This window comes from Cryptomeria japonica, chromosome 7 (assembly GCF_030272615.1).
Source record: "Cryptomeria japonica chromosome 7, Sugi_1.0, whole genome shotgun sequence".
Taxonomy (NCBI): domain Eukaryota; kingdom Viridiplantae; phylum Streptophyta; class Pinopsida; order Cupressales; family Cupressaceae; genus Cryptomeria; species Cryptomeria japonica.
Window position 1 is genome coordinate 604697866 of NC_081411.1, and position 25498 is coordinate 604723363.

General features: G+C 34.5%; 1 pseudogene; it reads right to left on the minus strand.

Annotated features, from left to right (window-relative positions):
* Nucleotides 1-1733: 1733 nt before the first annotated feature.
* The window catches only part of LOC131043317 (metal transporter Nramp6-like), a 147437-nt pseudogene continuing 123672 nt past the window's right edge, over nt 1734-25498 (minus strand).

Here is a 25498-nt window from a genome sequence, read left to right on the forward strand (position 1 = left end):
CTTAGGAGACTAGAATTACCTTTTACAAATAGAAATTCTAACATTAGACTAATAATTTTTACTTATTCATGATGTTATTGAAAAGCATAAATTGCTCCTATAAATGCTTGATCAACTCAAATTCTACAAATATTTCACACTTTAGTTTTCTTCATATTCTACACAAATGCAATTATCTCAAAAATATCAATGAAAACTTATAGATATCAACCAAATTCACCATTAAAGCTCATACACATGAGGTAGGCGACTGCATGTACCCATTCTCCAACTTTGGATATTGATCATTGATCTCAACAAATCTATAGATGTCACAACCATTTGATGCATTTGAAAATTCAATTAAATGCAACAAGAAAAACCTTTATATGGGACACATGTCGTCATTTCATGGTATCACAGATGCAAGATATCTCAACCTCATCAACCTGCAATACAAAAATGGTTCGTGATATTGTGACACATGTGACTCAAACTCTTGTGACATACTCTAACTTCTTATGAAATTTTCTTTTTATTTTTCCTGTGTTTGTTTTTTCATCTATTTGTGTGGTTGTTTGTTTTAGCATTCTCTTACTTATATATATATATACATTCCTTTGTTCTCATTTTTGTTTTTATGTAGGTTTGTATGTGTATAGATATGTATCTAATTTTATGTATTTATATGTTTATTATTTTGGATGTGTATAGATCTGTTTAGTTTTTTCATTTATTTGTTCTCATTTTTGTTTTTTATAGGCACGTATGTGTTACTAGCCTTTTCTTTACTCTTTTTCTTTGGGTAGTTATTCCAGAGGTTTTTTGTCATCCAACCTTTAGGTGGTCTCCTTGTCCCGTTGGTTTTTCCTCCTTGGTTCTTTCTTTTCTTTTTTTTTTCTTTTTTTTTTTTTTGTCTATTTTTTATCTTCTTTGATCCTCGTGCTCTCCCCTACCCCACATCTCTTTTTATTCTATCTCAAATCTGCAACTCGATATCTTTCCTATCTTTGGAATTCTTTTCATCCTGATGATGAATCACGGAGTGATTCGAAACGTTAATAGAAAAAAATACACACAATCGAATCTAGAAAATTTCATCAAAACATAACATGAATTGTAAAAATCTCATAGCTTTAATACTCTAACTTTATTGTCTAGAGAAGAAACGTGGACCCATAATAATGAGGTTCCACATATAGAGATGTTGCACTCTGACAAATTTGAGATATTTGAGATGAACTATGATTTTCATCCTATGATGAAAAAAAATATGTGATCCAATTGAAAACCACCACGTTTGGATGTCACCAAGCCATAGGCTTATGCTTTGCGGACCTTACACTTGGCACAGTTTTACACTATCATGACTTGAGAAGGGAGCCTACAATAGGTTTTCTATATGAAGGGATATTGCGATATAATCTCAGGTTGGAAAAATGACAGAAGGCAGCATATCAATAACTCACAACTTTTATTATAAGATTAAAGACACAACTAGGATATGAATATAGATGCATAATGTAATTAAAGAATTGGACATTATACAAATTGGTTTGTTACTAATCTTAGAGAATTGAAACATGCATTAAATAGTTTACGACCATAGCTAACAAATATTTTATGACCATTATTGTGTAAGTGGTGATAGAATTAGAGTGGGCCAGTATATAAATCTGGCTCAAATGGCAACATATTTTGGAATATGCAATATTATTAAACAGTGATAAAAATTGTTATCTGGCAAATTAAATTTATACCGAAACTTCCTCTGATGCCACATAAGTCACCTTTTTCAGTGGCCTGGAGGCTAAATATGCAATCCCCAATACATACAATACAATGGCTGGAACTTCAATTAATCCTATCAATACAGACTCTGCCTTAGGTCGATTATTATGGACTAACCAACCCACAAAAGCTGTAATACCGTAGTACATGTTGATTCCTATGATACAAAGTCCAAGACCTCGGGTAATTATTGTGATCTGTAAAAACATAGAATTCTAAATATTGTTTCTGAAATCAATTGTGTATAGTTTTGTATGAACATTTCAGATCACACTCAACATTCTGAAATTAATTGTATATATACTCGCACCAGGAGATTCAGGCGAATCCCTGGTTCAGATACACACCCACTAGCACAATGAAGGAACGTCCCTCAAGGTTTAGCATTGTTGGGTTTTCATCCAATCCTCTTTCCCATAATGGATTGCGATATATGATCCAAAATGTCACACAAAAACATACACAGTTGACTCAGATGTTATATTTTGAATATAAAAGTATGTACAGTACATTCAGCCAAGAAAAAAAAATGAAGTGAAAAATGAACATTTGATAGCTTTGTCTAAGTTTGAAAAAAGTTTCTATGCAGTCTTGACTTACAGTAATTGAATTCTTGTGAGAACCCATCTTGGCCTTACTTCCAGTAAACTTCGGCAGTGGGATCAGCACAAATGGTAAATCAAATGACAGGATCATCTGTAGAGACAAATGAACTTGGTTGGCATTAGTTTGGGCAAGAAAATAATTAGAAACGATTAAGATGATAGAAAGTAAAAAGTATTAATCTGTTCTCATGGAATAGAATTGTGCCCATTTATTCAATGAACTGTTTTGATCAGGATTTTATTTTACCGAGGAAATAATTATTAGATTTCCAGCACCAGAAGAACCGCTAATGGCAGACACCACTAAACTTGGAATGATTGCAATGCACCGTGTCATAAGATTACGAAGCTATGGCTTCAGTTTTAGGTCCAGAAATCCTTACAAACTCATATTTTACAAATTTTGATAATAAAAATCATTGTCTAACATCTTCATAATAGATCACGGAATGTGATCCAAAACATTGATAAAGAAAAAACTTATACAATCTATCCCAAAAACTGCAGCAAACAAATTTATAAATTGTAAAAATTTTATATCATTAATCATTGTCTAAACTAAAATAAACTTGACCCTTACCTAAAAAAACCCTAATTCGAAAACAGACAGCAAGATAAGATTCAACTATGATCTTGCCCAGCATATGTTCCTGTGATAGGTGAGCTCTGCCCTGAGGCTAGCAAGGCGATGGAAAAGACCTTTGAGCTCCACTTTCCTAGAGCATGTTGGTAGATGATAGAGCCAATTTTATAACCATAATTAGGATGACTTCATACTAGCAAGGCGATGGAAAAGACCTTTGAGCTCCACTTTCCTAGAGCATGCTGGTAGATGATAGAGCCAATTTTATAACCATAATTAGGATGACTTCATAATTAGATCAAGCAATTCCAGGGTCTGCAATTTCTTGTCACCTTAAATGTGAAAATATAATATAAGCTTTTGGATGGCAGTGATCCTGTAGTTAGTTGTCATCCTAAGTGTAAAGAATATGACAAAAAATGATTAAGTATGCATGACATGATTATCAAATATATTGCATTTCAATCCAAATCAATGTCCAATCCTGCAAAGCTGTTTGGAAATAAGGTAGAGACAAAAAAAAAATTAAAATTAAATTAAATTAGGAAAGAAAGTTTGGAAATAAATTGGAGTTATTAGTTTTCAAGGGTAGATTGGACAGTCAAGTTGTTGGACAATATGGATGATAGTGACAGATTTGATTCTCTAGATTTATCCTGCATAAGTGGAGGGCAGTTCATACGAACAGAAGTTATAACAGTGTGTTAGGTATTGATTCCAACATTTTAAAAAAATGAAGTGAAGAGTAAGTTAAAGAAGAAAAATGTTTGTAACCAACTTACTTTTAACAGAAATTCCTAACATTTAAAAAAAATGAAGTGAAGAGTAAGTTAAAGAAGAAAAATGTTTGTAACCAACTTACTTTTAATAGAAATGATGATTTAGTGAGGTCCAAGTCACCACAGTTGTGCTTGTTTTCACTAGATAGCGTGGGAGAGTTACACATTGCTCCACACAAAGAAATGACAGCAATGTTGATCATGCACGCCAACACATAGAGTGAATGCACTTTCCATGAGATTGTATCTACATACTAACTGTATAGCAAGTTTATCATTAAATCTAACAACATCTATGTACATAGCCACACAAAAAAACATCCATAGTTATTTCCTATAGACCAACTCACATTGATTCCAGAAACAGAATGAGGTAATTTCCTCAAAAGAACCAGGGCTGAATGAAGAAACATATTGTGCCTAAGAATTCAAAAGCCAATGAGTTTTGAATCTGTTTATCTTAATGTCCAACCAAGAGAAGTTTAGTAGTACTAGTCAGAGTTCCGTGACTCGCGGCGAGTCACGCGAGTCAACGGGCCGGGTGACCCCTGCCAGGTCACGGTGACCTTGACCCGGGCTCGGACGGGTCAGGGGGCGTGACTCGCCTGACTCGCCTGACTCACCGAGTCAACGAGTCACTCCCTGACTCACCGAGTCTGAGGGTCATGGCCCGGCCAGAGTCACTTAAAACAGTGCAGTAAAAAAATTAAAAAAAAAAACATAACATTTTTTAATGATTTTTTGGCCTCGCGGGGCGCTGCCCCTGCCCCTTGACCCCAACTTGGGGGCGCTGCCCCCAAACCCCCGTTGAAAAATATAGGGGGAAACCGCGCCAATAGAAGTAGGGAAAATCTAACCTACGAGTCTGATTAGGCTCCATATAACAACACAACTTAGAAATCTTGGTAATTGGTATTTAGATTTAGTATTTCAAATTTCCTATAGTCTCATTTGACAATGTAATTCTTATACTATAATAGTGTCATACATCTTTTCAAAACTAGTTTTTCAAATACTATATGTATATGTATAACTATATCAGCACCACCACCCCGCCATCCCCCCGTCGCCATCCCCTTGCCGTCCCCAAACTTAGGCCCTTGGTCCCCCCATCCTGGAAACGCGTCCCCTCGTCCCCAACGCCCGTGGAACACTGGAAAAATAGGAAGCCATAGTTTTGCAACCAGCTGAGAGGAAGAGGTAAAAAGCTTGCACAAATCACATTGGGGCAACACTACAGTCCGATTGGCTCACTAAGTCCACCGATCCAGCCTTCACTAATGAGGACCTTGAGTGGGTTGACCAGGCAGACAGAAAGGCTGAGGCTGTGGCTATGGCAGAGGAGGAGGATAGAGCACGATCAGGCACAACTATGGCTACTCAGACTGGCACATCACAGGCAGAGACTATGGCTACTCAGTCATCCAGGACCTACCTTAGATGCCTTTCTAGGAGGCAGATAGACGAGGCTGAGCCAGAGCCTGAGCCATAGACTTGTTTTTGTTTACACTTTAGAGTTACATATATGTTTGGGAACATTTGAAGTCATGGATTTTATATATATTGGACAACATTTATAACTCGATATATCTATGTTTTCTAATTCCTTCAACTACAATTTACATTTCTACGCATGTGATGGATGTATGTTTATGTATGTGATCAAATTAGCTTCTATTTGATGATGTTATAGTGTCTTTAAGCTTAATTCAATAATGGGTGTATGAAACAAGTTTTAAATCGTTAAAAATCTCTAAATTTCAAGGGTTTTCTTATTTTGCCGAGTCGTTGCCGAGTCATTGCCGAGTCCGAGCCGAGTCACGAGTCGAATCAGCCTTGCCGAGTCAGAGCCGAGTCCAAGTCTGAGAACTTTGGTACTAGTAAAAGAATGTATCATACGACATAACTAAGGCACCGAGAAGAGATATGGAAAGACCAGTTGCTCCATTTCCTCTCAACTGAGGTACAAACATCCCCTTCAAAACTTCTGTGTACTACCTAGTTCCACAAAGAAGCAGCCGGCCATTGTAAATAATAGAATAGCTATTACAGACTCCAATTTTCTGATCTGCAATCTCAAAATTTATATGTATTAACACAGACCTTTTCAAGATTTTCATATGAATATATGAAAACTCAATTGAGTAGAAAATATGGCTACCCCATATCACTGTAGTGCCAGTATAATAAGTGTGCTAAATCCTGTTAGAACCCCCCCTCCCCATACAGGTATGTTAAATAGCATGGTGAGTGCAAAAGCTGTTCCAACAACTGATAAAAGTATTCAACCAGCAGGGCAATAATTAGTCAGAAACAAAGCACACATATAAATGCATGGGAAAAACCCATAGGCACAGTATACTCTTGAACATCTATTTCATTTGGGAGGCATTTTCTGCAGGGATAGCCCAATGAGTCTGCCAATTGAATGCAAAATTCCTTCCAACTTCCAATAGTCAAACAACAAAATCAATCTAAAATAATAAATGTTTTTTATTATATAAACAGAAAACTAAGGTGCTGAACCCTTTAAAACAAAATGTCACGCAAAAAGAACAAAACAGACCATCAATAAGCCATTAACAGCGCACCAACAGTATAGAGAATTTTTAACAAGAACATAAATAGATTAGAGAAAAACACAGATTTAAAGCAAAAAAAACTCTGTCCCCACTCTTCATACATTAAATTTATTGATTGATTTAGGTCATCCAGCATATATGAGCTTAGAAATTGACCTTCAGGAATATCTGATGAAATTATAGCTACTTCTGCTAGCACCCATAGTACATAACCCACTAATCTTGGGTATTCTATTCTGCAGTGTTGAGCAAGGTGCTTGCCTGCAATATTGGCAATCAAATAATAAGGTTTTTTTTGTTTTTTGGGGGGGCAAATAGACCATTTGGATTTTGAGACAATGACCAAAAGAAGCATAATTTCTTAAATAATTGCAAAGATGGAACTGACCTGTAGCAACCCCCAAGTTGGCTGCTAGGGACTGAATAATCAAGGCAGAGCAAGATGCCAAAAGAATGATCCACAGTAACTACAATATTTAAAACAGTAAAACAATTCAATTCAAAATCAGATTTCTTTTTTTCTAGCAAAATCTATCCATGGCAGTATTCAATATTCTAATTTGTTTTTTTTTAATCAAACGTGATCAGCGATGAGAGATTTCTATAATTTATAATATCAAGAGAATGTTGTTTCTGGATTCAATTGTGTTCAAGATTTTTGTATCAACACTTTGAATCACACTCCTTCAACCCTCTTCATCTTAATGATGGATCCCAAAGTGTGATACCAAATGTTAATACAAAAATCTTGAACACAATCAAATCCAGAAATAGCATTTTTGATGTTCACATGAACTAAGTATCAATACTTAAACTAGCTAAATGAATAGCAGATAAAATTGACAAATACACCACAAATGAAATAAATGACAAGAACTAATAGAATTAGTGAACAATAACACACTTGAACTATAGACTTTTCCTAATATTTAAGAGATGCTTATAAAACATCTTCAACAATTAAAAACTTATTCATAAAACTTATTAAATATTGTAGGTTATTGAAGTTTCACTATTAAAACTGTTGGAATGTATAATCTATATTTTCTTGTTCCTATAAGGAATGAATCTTCCAAGGGACGACTATACTTATGAGCTAAATTTAATCTCTTTGAACTTAGTAATGGATGGACGAGACTGATATGAAAATAAAGTTGTCTGGACGATGTTCATGTAGCTTAATTCTGATTGACAGGATTCATTCTACATTTAGATTTGAATATAAACAGTTATTTTATCAATAAATTAATATATAGTTATTTTATCAATAAATCAATATATAGTTATTTTATCAATAAATTAATATGTTTATATTAACATAGTATTATTATCAAGTTTAGGTTTAAAGCTGGTTTTGATTTGTTTAGGTGATTTGTCTGAAGAAATACTAATTTAAGACTTTAAAGTGGGTTTTGACTTGTTTAGGTGGCTTTGAAATTATATTAATTTTTGACTTGTTTAGATGGCTTTGAAATTATATAAGTTTTTTACTTGTTTAGGCGGCTTTGAAATTATATAAGTTTTTGACTTGTTTAGGTAGTTCTGAAATTATATTAGCTTTTGACTTGACTCGTTTAAGTACTACTTATTAATATGGTTTTAGAATAATTTTAGATGAGAAATCTAAACAACTCAAAACTTAGAATGTGTTATTTAAGCCATGGTTTTGAAATTATATAATTTTTTGACTTGTTTAGGTGGCTTTGAAATTATATAAGTTTTTGACTTGTTTAGGTGGCTCTGAAATTATATAAACTTTTGACTTGACTCGTTTAGATGGCTCGTATGAAATTGAAAAAAAAATTAATAGGACCTACTACTTATTAATATGATTTTAGAATAATTTTAGATAAGATATATAAACAACTCAAAACTTAGAATGTGTTATTTAAGCCAAACCTACTATCCTGACAATGAAAATATTTCTTGTGACCCACAAGGCAATGTTTATCCAATATGCTCACTGGATAAATATTGCATTGTGACTCAATCCATTCTCTAATCTAAATCTTGGGGCCTCGAATCACAAATCGAGAACTGCAAAATGAAAACTTTAAATTGCATTTCGAGGAGCTTTAAATTTTAAGGCTTCCTTGAAGATTATCAACAATGGGGAACAACAAAGTAAAGTTTAAAATGATTATGTTTTAACAGAAAATTATGGAAATGGTTATTCATTCATAAATTAAAAATCTTAAAATAACTTTCTTGTGATTTTTAATTTATTTAATAAATGAAAAAATGGTCACATCAAGATCATTCTATTGGATAGTCATTTTTGAAAATTATAGTTTTTTAATTTTCAATTAATTAATATATACAAATAAAGGTGCATCCTAGGTGCTACTTAGACATTTTGGAAAATTATGTCTATTTTTAGCTTTCCTATTCCCCACTCCTACACAATTCAACATGTAGATTTGAGAGATAGAGCCCTAGCTCTTGCAACATTATATTAGTTATAGGAGAGCTTTTAGCAACTTTCTTATAGATATATTTAAGATATCTATATTAATATTATTAGGTTGAAGACCTATTATTAATATTACTATTTTAGTAAGCTTGTATTTATGCATGTATGAACCTAAAAACTAACCCCAATAAGCAAAGTGGAAAAATATAATGACCACAGAAATGTATCGTTTGGTAGATAATAATGTTTCAAGGGTCAAAAATCTTATAAAAATATTCAACTTGAATTTTGGACCTTTAAATGATCAAATGGGACCTCGACGAAAATTTAATCAAATCTTGATCTAGGGAAAGCATGGTGTAGATCTCTTTGAGATCTTCAATTTAAAAAAAAGGGGGGGCTTAATTAGGTTCCTAGATCAAAAGATATGGCCTCCAGAAGTTGCGCTACTTTGGAAGAAAAAATTAAAAAAATTGAAATATTCGGATGAATACCAAAACCCATTCTAAACATATTCTTGACATATTCCAATATACAAAAAAATGATGTAAAAGTGATCAGCCTCAAAAAGGGGGAGTTAGACTTTCTAGAACATTCTAGAGTGGTTAAACTTCCTTATATAAAGAAGACCAACAAGGGTTACAAAGGATACTTTCATAGTGCAAATTGTAACTCTACCTTATAGATTATTGTAATGAAAACCAATGTGACTATAGCATGTTATTTTCTAAATGTTGTAATTTCATTTCATTCAAATAATAGAGAGCAAGTGTTTCCTTCCTTACATTTTTTATTCATTTCTTTGTTGTTGTGTGTTTGGATTTGTAAGGGGAGTAACCTTCGTCAACTTAATTTTGTACTAAAAGCTTTTTTTTTTTGTAAATAGTTTAATAGACATATAAAAATATTATAATATTATAATAAGAAGATATTTAAATATAATAATATACATATTTTATTAATAATTTAATATCCTAATATAATAATGATATAATATTAGAAAATTTAAGTATCGATCAAAAAAAAATTAAAAAATTTAAGTGGAATAATCAACAAATATATAGCTTTGGGTGTACTTTATCTATATTCCTCTAAAGATAAGTATGTTAGTATTTAGTCAATAAAAACTCTATGTAATTTAAATTGACGCTCATTTTTTTTATATAAATATTTTTTTTAATCTATTCATTTTAAATTAAATTCATATTTTTAAATTATAATTTATTTATTTTTTATCAGTTAATGGTATTGTATTACGAAATCAAAAACATTACATCTTCTCACTTAGAGTTTCTATTCTGGCTTCGGCCTGTTATCAAACAAAAAAAAAACATTACATCTTCAACGTGTCCAAAAAAAACACATATTGAAGCATAAACAAAGTTTTAAACATACTCTCCCCCTCGCTATATATACTAAGTCAAAAAGATAAGCTTCCCCTATCCCTACATAATGATCTTATATGTCTTTAGAATGCTTTATAAAATAAAGTAGAATATTTTTTTTAGATATATACCAAAACTAATAATCATGGTACATTAAGCAGCAGTGACAATTCCCTTGCCTTTCCCACTGGTATCACCAACAGGTTCTCCATCTGCTCCTCCGAGTCTTCAATGTCATCATTGTCCTTGGGTGGGAATCCAATCCACAGATTTCGACAACATTGCTTCTTCTTTGAATCCCTCGGACATCCACGCTTACGTTTGGTGGATGTAGACCCACCCGAGTGAGAGAATTTCGCCTCACACGAACTCCATTTCTCCATCTCTAGTTTCAACTCCTGGCTCTCCCACATCTTTAGATATTCCTTGACCCCATGCATACCTATTTGCATAGATGCATGACGGACCTCCTTGTTGAAGTTTGTGCTCCAAAGGAGGTGTAAAGCAGAAAATTGGGAGCTTAGAAAATTTACCACGAGGAAAGGAGATTCCACTAAGCTCAATTTTCACTTGGGGAGAGTTTACATTTAAAAGAGGGGGATGTATCCACTAGATCCAATCCTAAATGATGCAAGGACTTAATACTAAGTAGATTGGTTGTTTTTGGAATGTAATTGACCCTCTTTTGTAAGTTGACTAATTGAATTAAGACTAAGTGTTAGAAATGAAGACAAAGCATGAGAAAACAGCGAGCTACAAATTCGGGATTTCGTCATGCACCTGGATCTGAGAAATTTGAGATGATTCAAAGCTGCTCTGCGAAATCTGCCAAAAGTTGTAGGGACCGTGTGTCCGAACCAGGTCCCCCTTTGCACACAGAAGGAAAGGGAAATGTGTTGGTAATAGGGGTTTATCTTTAGGTCAAACCCCAATTTTGAAATTAACCAAGTGGTTGAAATAATGTAATTGAAATGATTGAAAGTAGAAATCCTCCTCTTTGAGGGGATGTTGAATTTCTTAAAAATGAAATGCTTATACCTCCTTGTGAATTTTTGCTTGTCTCCACATGGAATTATGATTTCATGGATTAGAATGATGATCTCCTCTTCAATGCTTGAAATATTGACTTCATTGTTGCTCCCAAGCTTGAAGGAAGACTGAAAATGTTCAATTATTCTTGAATGTTTGATCTCTTGAATGCTCAGATTATTGATAATGATTGTGGATGGTCGTGGATGTTCAAATGAGAGGGGAAATCCCTCTTATATACTTGTCTATAGGATTAATTGACTGATTTTTCGACATGAGCCAACATAGGGGGATTTTCCCGCTTCAAATCTGAGATAGGTCAGGGAGAGGGGTCCAAGATAGGTCCCCATTAAGGGGGACTAGGGCGCCATGCCCTGGTCCTGCCCTAATTTGGGGCAGGATCAAGGTGTAGGCAAGGTGCATCATTGAGTTGCATGAGGTTTTTGATATGTGTGAGCATAATCAGGTCTCCAATCAGGCCGAGGGGCGCAAATACTAAGGTGGAGACCCAAATGCAGTCAAAAATTGCAAGGGGTGCAATTTTGGGATGTTGCATTTAGCCCCCACTTTAGTAGGAGTATGAGCTTACACAAATACTCACGGTAGTTCAGATTGAAAGACTTTCACCACGTCAAAGATGCAAGATTCATCGAGCCCCCAGTAGACTTTAGGATCTTATGACTTCAACGATAAGGTAAAAGGAAAGATCATGAGAGAGAAAGAGAGAACCATGACTACAACTAGTAAGGTTCTCTTACTATGAGTCATGAATGAAAAGAAAAAGCACCAAAAATTACAAAGCAAAGACAAAGTTTGCTAAGTAACTCTAAGTGACAAAAGAGAGAATCATGATCGGAGTGTATGCCCCCACGTTAAAGCAATTGCACACGCCTTGTCGGGAGAAATTGCTTTAAGGTAGGATACACCCAAAGAAGACATGCACGTTATCACATTAATTTATCCCCCAAGAGAGGATAAATCAAAGGATAATGAATACAAAGCACAAAACACGAGGTAGTTTCACCTAAATTTGGAGTCAGTATGCTTTTTATGATAACTCATGTATATCATTTATATATATGCATATAATTATCCTCATCCCCCAAAGAAAGGAAATCACCGTGGAAGAAGGGAACACATGTGTCTTTTGAGTCAACATGGAAGAGACCAAAAGGGATCTCAACGCTTTGCATCATCCTCAAGTAGACAACACTAGGGACAACAAATAGAAGAATGTCACAAATAAGCAAGAGAGGAGTGAGAGAGAGAGAATCTATGGTGCTAATCAAGCTAATCAAGCATGTCGTCCTCCCCCCGATCTTGCTGATCATTATTTTGGGAAGGTGGACAACATGAAAGAGGAGCCACATCAAGCACAATAGATGGAGCTACCACAAGTTCCAAACAAGGACCATGCTCTAATGCTGAGTCACTTTGTTCGTTGCTAGGAGCTAGGATTAATGCTTTTGAAAATTGTGTAGATAAATCATTGTCAACATCAACATATTCATATTCATCATTAGAAATATTAGAATCAACATTTTCATCATTAACAAAATTCTCACCTATTTCTTCATCAAGATTAATAAAAATAGGAGCTCTAATAGGAATAGAACTTGAACCATCATTTTTTTTAGCATTTTGCATCTTGGAGAATTAGGTTGAACATCTTGTTTAGGATAAAATGGAATCATGTCAACAATTGGTGTTTTAGGAGAAGAAATGGTTTGGGAAGAAACTTCACGAGCTCTAGCACGACGTCTCCGTTGGTGTTCTCTCACACAACAGTTTCGTCTAGTTTTGGCTGAAGGTTGAAGAAGTTTAGGTACATCAGATATAGGCTTCATCTCTTCTTTTAGGGAAGGATGAATGGGTTGAGGTCTTTTAGGTTGTACAATAGAAGAGCGTGGTCGCTTTTCTCTATAAGATGAAGGAGGAGGAACCACACCATATAAAGGAGGAATGGGAGGTGTAGGAAGGATATCGGGTTCATCATGAGGAGGAGGGATAGGTCTAGCCTTAGGAGGAATAGATTGATGTTTAGAAGGAAGAGTTTTTCTACCTTTGGGAGGAGGAGTAGACTCATCCATAGGAGAAGGAATAGATTCTTCTTTAGGAAGAATAATATCTCTTTTCTTAGGAGAAAGGATACTCATCTCTTTAGGAGAATAACCAGGTGCCTTTTCGAGAAGAAGATTATTTATTTCCTTAGGAGGAAGAATAATCTTATCCTCGAGAAGGGGTATATGATCATCAAGAGTAATGTAAAGTGTTGGATTTCTAGGTTTACTAAAGGATAAAGTCATTTCATTTTTCCACTTTTGATATGATCTAAAGAGAGCATCACTTCTAGGTTGAAGATGTTGGAATCATTTGGACCAAAAATAATCAAAACAAACATCTCCATACCTCATTGTAGGTTGATATATGCTATGATTAACATTTATGATTTTATCATTATGAGGAAATTTCAAACATTTATGAATAGTAGAAGCGATCGCTTTCATGGAAGAGAGCCAAGGATGTCCCAACTTCATATGAATTTGATCGGATGTGGGAATGATATCAGATTGAACATCTAAGCATTTAGTGCCAACATCAATAAGAAGTGTGATAGAACCAATAGCAGGACAAGAGAAGTCATCAAAAACTTTAACTACCACATCAGTATGATCAAATATCACTTGATGCAATTCCAAAGTATAAAGAAATTATTCAATTATCACATTAACCATGCAAGCAGGATCAATAAGCACTCCTCTAGAGGGTATGCCTTTGATTTTCGCACTTATGTATAATGGGCCATCGGGTGCTTTAATGGTCTCACTAGGATCAAATGTGATGCACAAATCCTTAGGAGGTTCTTGTTTGTCTACAAGGTTCACCACATTGTTAGATTCAAGGCCAACATCATTGGGAGAGAAAGCAATATGATCAGTCTCAATCACATTAGTGGAATGGGATGGTAAAGGATCAGTAAAAATCTAAAGATTTTGATTAGGAGGAGCTGCGGATTTGTTTCCTTTATCATTCACACTTGCCACAAACATGGTATTGTAATCAATCAATTCTTGAATCCTACTTCTTAATGAAAATAATTTTTCAGTATCATGACCAGCTAACGATGGCATTGACAAAAGGATTTCGCATCAAAGTAAGGTGATGTGGTCTTAGATGGATCAATTAGTTTGATTTGGGGAAGTTTCAATGCATTCCTTTGTATTAACTGATACATAATGCTATGCAAAGATTCATTCAAAGGAGTAAATTGTTTTTCTCTTTTAAAGTATTTAGGCAAAGGAGGAACACCTGTAGCACCTACCAGTTGATTGTTGTTGTTGTTGTCATTAAATTTGATGAATCATTTGTTTGGTTTGAACTTCGCAAATGGTTGTTGAGCACTATCACCCTTATCACTCAGAGCCATGGAAGGAGACGATTGTTCCAATTGACTCACAATCAGTTGATAATTGTGAAGTACTATGCACAACTTTTTCTTTAACACCTTGTTTACAGTGCATCAAATCAGTTAAAGTAACTTTAGAACCAATGTTATTGTGAAATTATTGAATAAAATCATTAGCTAGCTGTTGAAAAGAAGTAATAGAATAAGAAGGCAAAGAACAATACCGTCGTAAAGCTCTATCCCTTCATCTAGTAAAAAATTTCGCTAACAATCTTTGATCATGAGCAAAGTCACTACACAAAGTTTGGAATGTTTTAACATGAGTTAAGGGATCACCTTTTCCATTATAAAGTTCCAATTGAGGGACTTCTAAATGTTTAGTAGGGACGGCTCTAACAATTTCATTAGATAATGGGCTCGCTACATCAAATGTGGGCACATTATACTTGGATTGATTCATAGAAGCTATTTGTTGTTGTAAGGAAGACAATATTTGGGCTAGACTATTGATTGTAGCTTCAATAGAAGGATTAAAATTAGACATGTTGGATTGAGAGGGAGGAGTAACATTGTAGAATGAAGGAAGAGATTGAGAATAAGGAGGTGGGACACTATGATAAGTAGGTAATGGAGAAGGTTGGGTAACACATGGAAGACTCATAGGAAGAATGAAGGAATTTTGATTAAAGGAACTTTGCCCCCTTGACTAACATTTATAGGTGGTGAGTGTGATTGGGTAACAAGGGGAGCACTCATTATAGGAGAAATGAAAGAAGAGGTATTGCCCCCATGACTAACATTTGTAGGTATGACATTTTGTGTAGAGGTAGCCATGATGTTTGATGTGAAGGTAGGCACACTAGTCATAGGAGTTGTTAAAGGAATGGAATGATTAAATTGACTAGGAGGTTGTGTATAACCTTGGTTTTCAACACAACTCTTCATAGGCATGATATTAGAATCAACAATATGAGAAATACCACGCAAGATACCATGTTTATCACTTTGAATCATTGTTTTTAATCCTTCAATCAATGGGAGAGCTTCACTTTACGGGTATTCTTGACTCATCCATTGTTGAAGATTGTCAAATTGATTGTCCATCTTCCCCAATTGGTCAACGGATACCTAGTTAGTGATTCCTCCACATCATGAGAATTATCAAGAGGATAAATAGGAATATCTGTAGGATTGGAAGAACCAGCAATATCCTCATTGAAAAAGCTAGCCAAATTAGGCTCCATTTCCTTAGTAATTAAACCTTGGGCAGCCTAAATTCTACTTCTCCTTATGGGGATACTATAAGTAGGACTAATAGTAGTAAAACTCACGCATTAAGGAAGGAATTTGAATTTTAGAATGAAAAATGATTGAAAGAATAAGGAAATCTCTTAGGAATTTGAAATTTAAAATAAGGGCTTTGCTAAAATAACCTCTTAATTTAAATTTGAAATTATCCCTTAGAAGATAGAGATTTAAATTTAAAATTAGGGCTGAAAATGACCTCTTAATTTTAAAAAATTTAAAACTGAAAGGAGGGGAGATTAAATTTAAAATTAGGGCTGTCCAAATCTAACCTCTTAATCTTAAAATTTGAAATTTTGGAATGTTGAAAAATTGGAGAAATCAATTTTATTTTAAAAATTAGGGTATATGTAATTAACCACTTAATTTTAAAAATTAATTTGAAAATGGAAATTGTTGAAATTCATATTTGTTTTCGATCCTAGGGCAACCTAAGATCAATAAAGTTTCACAAATCTTTGGAATTGAGCAGTAAAATATAGTAAAAACAAGCTCCCGAAATTTGAGGAGAAAAAAGTCGGGACCAAGTAGGTACCTACTTGATTCGACCAACTTTTTACCAAATTTTTAAGGAAGCAATATATTGTGATTTTAATGCAAATTCTAGAATGATATGGGAATTGGAGATGTCTAGATATGCGAAAATGAGCCTTGAAGGTTGAAATAGGACACACTCAGGTTGTTCGAGAAGATGATTAATTGAAAAAAAGGGAACACTTAAGGGCCAAATTTTATGATGTTTATAAGTACAACAAGAGCCTTTAGATTTAATTGAGTCAATTAAATGCTTAAAGAAAAATTTGAAATTGCACAAGATTAATTTAATTTTTAAAAATTAGGGTTTGCTGCATAAACCGCTTAATTTTAAAAATTTAAATTTGAAAATTTGAATGTTGTAAGGAGGGAAAGTGAATTTTGAAATTGAAGCAAGGACCCAAATTTGAAAATAAGTTCAAGATCTACACAATCCACAAGTTCAATTTTAAAATTAAAAATTAGGGTTTTTTTTATTTAACCACTTAATTTTTAAAAAAATTAAAAATTGAACATGCAAATGAAAATTTGAATTGTAAAATTGAAGAGTTCTCATATCTAAAACAATCAATCCAATTTAGAAAAATCACAAGCTCAATTTTGAATCTAAAAAAATAGGGTTTTTTTGTGAATTTAACCTTAATTTTTTGAAAAATGCAAGGAAATTAAACTTGTAATTGAAAATTTGAATTTTAAATTGTATAAAATCAAATCTGAAAACAAAAATTAGAATTAAGGGTGTTCACGTCAGGTTCACCAAAATGTAAAGCGAAAAATTGGGAGCTTAGCAAATTCACCACGGGGAAAGGAGAATCCACTAAGCTCAATTTTCACTTGGGGAGACTTTACATTCAAAAGAGGGGGATGAATCCACTAGATCCAATCCTAAATGATGCAACAATTGAATACTAAGTAGATTGGTTATGTTTGGAATGTAATTGACCCTCTTTTGTAAGTTGACTAATTGAATTAAGACTAAGTGTTGGAAATGAAGACAAAGCATGACAAAACATCGAGCTACAAATTCAAAATTTCATCGTGCACCTAGATCTAAGAAGTTTGAGATGATTTGGAGTTTCTCTGCAAAATCTACCAAAAGTTGCAGGGACCATGTGTCCAAACCAATTCACCCTCCTATCAGTCCTTTGAACTTCTCGCACGTTGAAAAGGGTTTTTCCATCTCTGCAAATAAAGCTTAAATTCAGAAGTACAATTGTGCACCTACTTTTTGCACATAGAAGGAAAGGGAAATGTGTTGGGAATAGGGGTTAGCCTTAAGGTCAAACCCCAGTTTTGGAATTAGCCAAGTGGTTGAAATAATGTAATTGAAATAACTGAAAGTAGAAATCCTCCTCTTTGAGGGGATATTGAATTGCTTAAAAATGAAATGCTTATACCTCCTTGTGAAGTTTTCCTTGCCTCCACATGGAATTATGATTTCATGGATTAGAATGATGATCTCCTCTTCAATGCTTGAAATATTGACTCTACTGTTGCTTCAAAGCTTGAAGGAAGACTAAAAATGCTCAATTGCTCTTGAATGCTTGATCTCTTGAATGCTCTAATGCTTGATAATGATTTGGATGGTTGTGGATGTTTAAATGAGAGGGGAAATCCCTGTTATATACTTGCCTATAGGATTAATTGATTGATTTTTTTATATGAGCTGACTTCGAGGGGGCTTTCCTTCAAATTTGAGATAGGTTAGGGAGAGGGGTCCAAGATAGGTTCCCATTAAGGGGGACCAGGAATGGGGACCAAGGCGCCACGCCCTAGTCATGCCCTAATGTGGGGCATGATCAAGGTGCAGGCAAGGTCTCCAATTAGGTCGAGGGGCGCAAACACTAAGGTGGAGACCCAAATGCAGTCAAAAATTGCAAGGGGTGCAATTTTAGGACATTACAGGAGGTATGGACGAAGGGGAGGCCTTAATTCGCTAACATGAAGCCAAGACCCATTTGAGAAAACAAACCCTGCACCATCACATCATCCTCAGGAGGCTATCAAATCCTCCACACCACTCCTCGCAGACACAACCACACATAATCCATTCAACCCACTCTTTATTTTCAAGTTCAAAACACCAAATCACAAACATGGATGCTATTCTAGCATTGGTTTGATACTTGAATTTCCCTCGTAGGTATTCTTCACCAAAAAAGATCTTGACCCTGGTGAGGAATTTTTTCTCCTCAAAACAGAAGATATTCGCCAACCTTTCATCCAAGATTTGCCCCCAAAATGGCACCATCGATCTCGAAGCTTGAAATGAGAAGTTGGGCTCCATTCTCTCTCGTGCCAGAAAATCACAAAGTTGAAATGCAAACAACTAATTGGTAAAAACCGTATATAGTTATTATCCTTCTCCTTCATAAATCTATGGCTTGTATGAGAATCCAAGCCTTTACCACCTCATCATCCTTGGTAGGGGAGTAGTAAATGCATATAATCCTTTCAAGGCTAACAGTGTTTAATGAAAATGGCACTGCAAGCGATCGCATGCAAGAGGTACAAATCTACGCGTCGATTTGGTCCATTGTGGATGTCTTGTTTAAACTCACCAATCACCTAAGAGTCAGAAAGATTACATATCTTTGTGCATCCAAAGTGGGAAATTGTCATACTATGTCTGACCTACATTTATTTCCTATGTGCGGCACCATTTCATTGATCAAATCACAATTCTAGGCATTGCCTACAAGGCAAATTTAAACCACTCCATGATCTAACCGTTGGGGTGGTGTGTGTCCAAAATTAATTTGCCAACTTGCAAGTCAAAGGTTTAGTTGGCGCACACACCAGCATCAATATCCCCTTCTCTAAAGACATGGGATACCTTGAAGCCATGAAAAGTGTTGAGTTGATTTCTAATCCATTGAATCTCTTTGTTGATCTTCCAATTTTGAGTTTCTCCCCTGATTATGGCCTGCGTTATTACTTGGGAGTCTCCTTCCAGATGGATTTTTTCCACACCTATCTTCTTCGCCACTTGAATCACCAAGAAGGTCGCTTTTGCCTCAGCTTCATTATTGGTACTCGAGGCCAAACACTGCTTGCGTCTAGCAATAGTAACTCCATTACAGTCCTTGGCTAAACAACCTCCACTAGAATGTCCCAAATTTCTTCGAGATGCCCCATCAAAGTTAATTTTTATCCAACCTAGTTCCAAAGGGATCCAATGAGAGAGTCTCACTACCTGAAGAGAAAGATTAACCCTTCGAGACCTATTAATGTGTCAAATTATAAATATTTTATCAATTCAAATTATAAATATTTTATCAATATTAAAAAAGTTAGATGTTATATTATTTTATCAATATTAATAAAACTATGTTATATTTAAAAAGAATAAAAATGATATGGATAAAGATACTCCCAAAAATATAAAAAATCTTTAAAATATTAAATAATACATTGTAAATCAATGGATAAGGATATCCTTCTTAACATAATTATTATATTATTTTTATTATTATATTATGTTATATTATATTATTATTATTATATTATAATAATATTAATAATATAATTATAATAATTTTTTTAGCAAAAAGCGACAATGTCATAGTTTCCTCCCACACTTAGGGCTTCTGTAGGGTATTTTAGTTGCAACGGTATTCCTCATAGATGGCATCGGTCCCCTAGTTGTTATGCATTTGCCCACAACGCATGAGAGTGTGGGCTTTCTTCAGCGACTAATAAGATTGGATGGAGTGGTGGAGGGTGAGGGTTTCATGGTGGTTATGGTCACCGCAATAAACCATCATTCAATGGCAGGATGAAGACCAATAGAGATGGGGGTTGGAAGGAGTGGAATGGAGTACATGAAAGGAGAAGAGTAGTTAGAGATGGTGCGTAGTGTCAGGTTTGTAGCAAATGGGGGTAAACCAAGAGAAAATGCCAAATCTGTAATGATTGTTTTAGGTGAGGATGTGGACACTGATAATATTTCCATCAACCATGTAAATATTTTATTGCACATTATCAATTCCCAGCCCGACAAGTAACTTTTCTAGACACAAAGCAGACAGATCTTTTTAATTCAAAATGTGAAGAAGGAAGAGAAATCTCCAACCTGAAGGAATAGAAGTTATGGTAAAGAAATTTGAAGAAGAGCAATCCAAAATCCCCAAGCTCCAACCAAATCAAAATCCAACAATGCAACAATCTCCAAAATCGCAGAAAAACTTTAGGAAGCCAACCCTGGCAATCGCACAAGAATCCAAATAAATAATAATACATTCAATATCTATGCAATAGAATCGGCCAATCAGAATAATGCAAAATACTATATTTCATACCAATCCCCCTTCCCAAATTCGAGGTAAGAATATAAAATATTATTATTTACTTACCCCCAAATCTCAACCAATAGTAATACGGGCTAGGTAAGACTAAATAATAACAAAAGAATATAATAAAATAATAACCAATAATAGATAAATAATAAATCAAAGCCCAATAGATAAATCAAGGCAATATAAATAAATGCCACAAATAATGTATAAAATAATAAATCCAAAACTCCATAAATAAAATAATTAAACATTAAATAAATAAATATCCAATAAACATCAAATCATAAATGAATAACCAATTAAACAACAAATCATTAAATCAACTAAATAAATATAAACCAATAAAACATTAATAAATATTAAACCTCAACAATAAATTACCAATAATAATTAAATATCTAAACTATACCATAAATTAATTTAATTTAACATTAATAAATTATATGAATCCAATATTAATTAATCACATAATCAAATACTCACAACACCTCAAGGCAACCCAACATTGGGTCGAACATCATAGCACAAGACTCTAACCACCGACTCAAGCCACGATGCTAGCTAACAAGGATGACAACTTAAGCCTAGAGTTTATAGAGGGAACTCATGCCGTCTCCAACAACTTGCCATTGGAATAGAGACACACTCAGACCTATGAAACTGGGTGGAGTCGATGTCTGGTACTTGCAACCCTGCAATCACAAATAACCATGATACAACGTACACAATAATATATCATAAATTACTAGACAAGTGATAGAGAATCGCAACATCATATCATGCTCGTGATGAGTGGTATGACATTGTCGCTATCACGAATACACTAGTAAGACAATCGCAACCATCATAGCATCAATTCAATCAATATGATCATATAATAGGGTTAGCATAATCAAGATGCCATCATAATCTGATAACAATATGATCCATCCAGGAATAATAATAAGTGCATATAAGTCATCAAATATTAATCCATCATCATAATAGTCCAAGATATGTCTAGCATCATGAAAATAACATCTGAGATATAAATAAAGTCATAAGCATCAATAAAAACATCATCATAGAGTCTAAGCAAGTCTAACAATGCATAAATCAAAAGATGATACAAGGAGGGACACTACAATAAGTCTGTAGGCTAGTTTGAGACTCTAGCTCAAGTTAGTAGAAGAGATTATCTCTCTCCTGTTTGAATGCTTGGGTGGTATTTACCACTTATCTATGCAAGCCATTTTAGTGGAAACTAGAAGATACCCCTCATGATATGAAAACATGAAATATTATGGAGTAATTTTTTAACACAGTGAGATGTGATGCTAGGTTTAGACACATTAAAGGATAAAGTAATGGGAAAACCCCTATCGTTTGGATATTCATATTTTGTTAAGAGAACAATTATAATTTGTTACTACTTATCAAATTGCCATTAGTTTTATATACAAAGTCATTCTATATACTCTAGTCTGTTACCACTACCGAAATATTTAGTCGGTATGAACAGTCTAATCAGTTACAGAAGGAAAACAGTCACAAAGCCCAGTATACACCGAGCTGTCTACCGAGTGTTATTTCATGTCTACCAAGCAGTAAAGATAATACACCAAGTTGATATACACCAAGTGAAATATGTTACTAGATTCGTTGAACCTGGACACACATATGAAAACGTGTTACAAGATCGAGGCACATAGAACCGTTATCGCATTGGAAATTGCACATATAGATTTTGTATAATTTTGAGGTCATCTAAACAATGAAATATTTTGCATGGTTATTTATTCGAGAAATCATGTTTGTAAGATCGAAGCAATGAATCAGATCACTGACATAAGAAATCCATTTATACAGCATGAATTTAGGGTTAGAGATATATGTGAATGAGAGAAATGTGTGTGCATATGTGTATGAAGCAAGACTTATGTGATACATGAGAAATCACAGAGTATTATGACTGTTACAGAGACACAGAGGTCACCGAGAAGGTTATCAGAGAATAGCCAAAGAACAGAGTAAACAGAAGGGTTTACCGAGTTACTTTATGAGTTATCGAGGTATGCTATAGGCAAGGTAATCTTATTTTGAGCACATAGAATCTGCTACAGCATTTCAGATGTAAAGTTGTAGATATTTGTAAAATCTTATTGTAATATTTTGAAGTTGTAAGAGAAACCTTTAACAGGGTAAAAGACTCTAATCAAGTCTATAAATTGTAAATCCTCTAACCAGGTGTAGCATTTATATAGTGTTGTAAAATCCTTTAGCAAGGTAGATCTAATAGATCTTGTTACTCCTAATAGGGTAAGCTATCAGAAATAGCTAAATATGTATCTCTAACTGAGCACTCTTTATTATTGTAGTAGTGAAGTTGTGGGTGACATCCCCACCGCAGTTTTTCTCTCTAACCAAGAGTTTCTGCGTAACCAAAATATATGTGTTATGGAGTGAATCATGTATGATTGTTACTCATTTGTTTTAGCTTTATGTTATGTTACAGTAGTTTTTGGTTTATGCATAACAGTAAAGATATTGTTGATAAAAGGATTTGAAGTACTGATTCACCCCTCCCCTCTTAGTACATTAGCTTTCCATATTGGGCCTAACAATTCGTATCAGAGCTTGAATCTTGGAAAAGGGTTTAACTGCCTAAAGAGAAAGATCTTATCAATGGAAGGCTACAAACAATCTCGGAGGATTGTGTATCTGCAAGAAGAATTGGATCATGTTAATCAAGTGATTGCAGACATGCAAAGGCAAATGCAAAAATCTCTGAAAGTGAGAAGAAGATTATCTAATGATTTGCAGGACTCTCAAGAGTTAGTGGAACAAATTGAGACATCATCTGAGAATAGTATGTCTGAAGAGACTGAAGAAATTATTGGACAATTGAAAGAAAAGAACAAAGCACTCGCTGATCAACTAAGAGCAATGAAAAGAGAACATGAACATTTCAGTACACAGATGACTGAAAATATTGATGCATTGAGGACAACCGAGGACAAAGTAAGAGATCTAGAAAGAGAGAAACAACAACTTGAAGCTTTAGTATCTGATAAGGATGATGAAATCATAAGGTTGACTGGGGTTCAACAAAATATGACAGATCAACTAGGTTATGCACATCATGAAGCAAATCTGAAAGATGATGAGAATCAAGCATTGAAACTTGAAGTATCAAGGTTGAGCAATGAACTTGAAACAGAGAAGAAATCCAAGGAAACATTGAAGAAGAGTTATGAAGCATCAAATATGTTGGATGAGCAACTGAACACAAGACGACCCTACAAAGAAGGAGGACTCAGTTACAAAGGAAAAGACTCTACCGAGAAGGGAATCTGCACTACCGAGAAAGGAGAATCATCAAAACAAGCTAGAAAAAGGAATAACATCAAAAGGAAGAAGCCTATTTGCTACTACTGTGGAAATCAAGGTCATACTGCCAACATGTGTCAAACCAGAAAAGGTAAGCAACTGAATGCCACTAAGACCAATGGTTATTGTTACAATTGCAATAAATATGGTCACACATCTAATCAATGTAGGACAAAGTCTATTAATAATTATCAGAAGGCAAAATTAAAAGGGTTTTGTAAAAACTACAATAGATATGGACATAGTACCGAAAGTGTTGGTTTAAGCAAAAGAACCACATGTGGTCTGCACACCAAGCAAATACTAGAGGTTACCGAACTCACACAGATCCTTACCGACAATATTTTGCAGTACCATGGGATTACAATACAAGGATATGGTGTGAATGTTGTGGAAGATATGGACATATAAGTGCCAACTACTTTATAAGGTTTGGAATGAATAACTGAAGATCATGGAGAAATCCTAGTATGGCATGTTTTCATTGTCACAAAGTTGGACACTTGGTTGGAGATTGCAGAGATCAACCTAGAGAAGACATTGAGGAAATAAAAGAGAAATTAAAGATGATTTGGAGAAAGAAGGAAATTGTGTCAAATAAAGAAAGCACCTTACCTACCGAGTTAGGTGCTCCCACTCCAAATTAATCGGTAAAGGTATGAAGGGACTGCATTCTCACAAGGTTAAATCTTAAACAATTCCTATTTTAGTATGTACTGAATTCAAAATCTGCATAGTAAGATGTAGTAGTATGTTTGAAATTCTATCAAAGTCTTTTGGAGCACTTTACAGGAAATCTGTCAAGTTGGTGAATTCAGGAAGCTTGTCAAGTCGGTATATGAAGGAAATTTGGTTACTCGATTAAAGCACAAAAAGGGAAAGAAAGTTAAGTGAACTGAGTGCATTTAATGTCTTTGACCTAACTTGCATGGAGCCCGATAAGGTATTTTTGAGTACTTAAAGGTTTTTTGCGGTCATTTTCATTCACCAAGTTTTTGAGAAGCAGAGTAGAGTGAATCAAGGCGATCAAACCATCTTCAAAGCAAAAACTAAGGTATTTACATCAAATCTCATCGCATTGCTAAGCTGGTTTACCGAAATCATTAAGTTGTTATTATCTGCTGAGTGTGAAGCATCTATCGTTTGTTAAAGTTCTCAAACCCTAAGGTTCCTGTGTCAATTTTTATTTGAAATCAAAATGGCACCTAAGATCCAAGACCCCATTGTTGTCAAGAATGTAGAGAAGCCCTCACTAAAATACTCTTTGACTCCCAAAATTGCATTTGAACCGGATGACAAAACTGCCTTTTCACTCATCCCGGATCGAGTCTTGTTAGTCGAGGATGTGATATTCTTCACAAAATGTCGTGTTGAAGAACTTGGTCATGTTGAGATCAAAGATGCATATGATGAATTGTGCACATATGGTAAAATGGATAG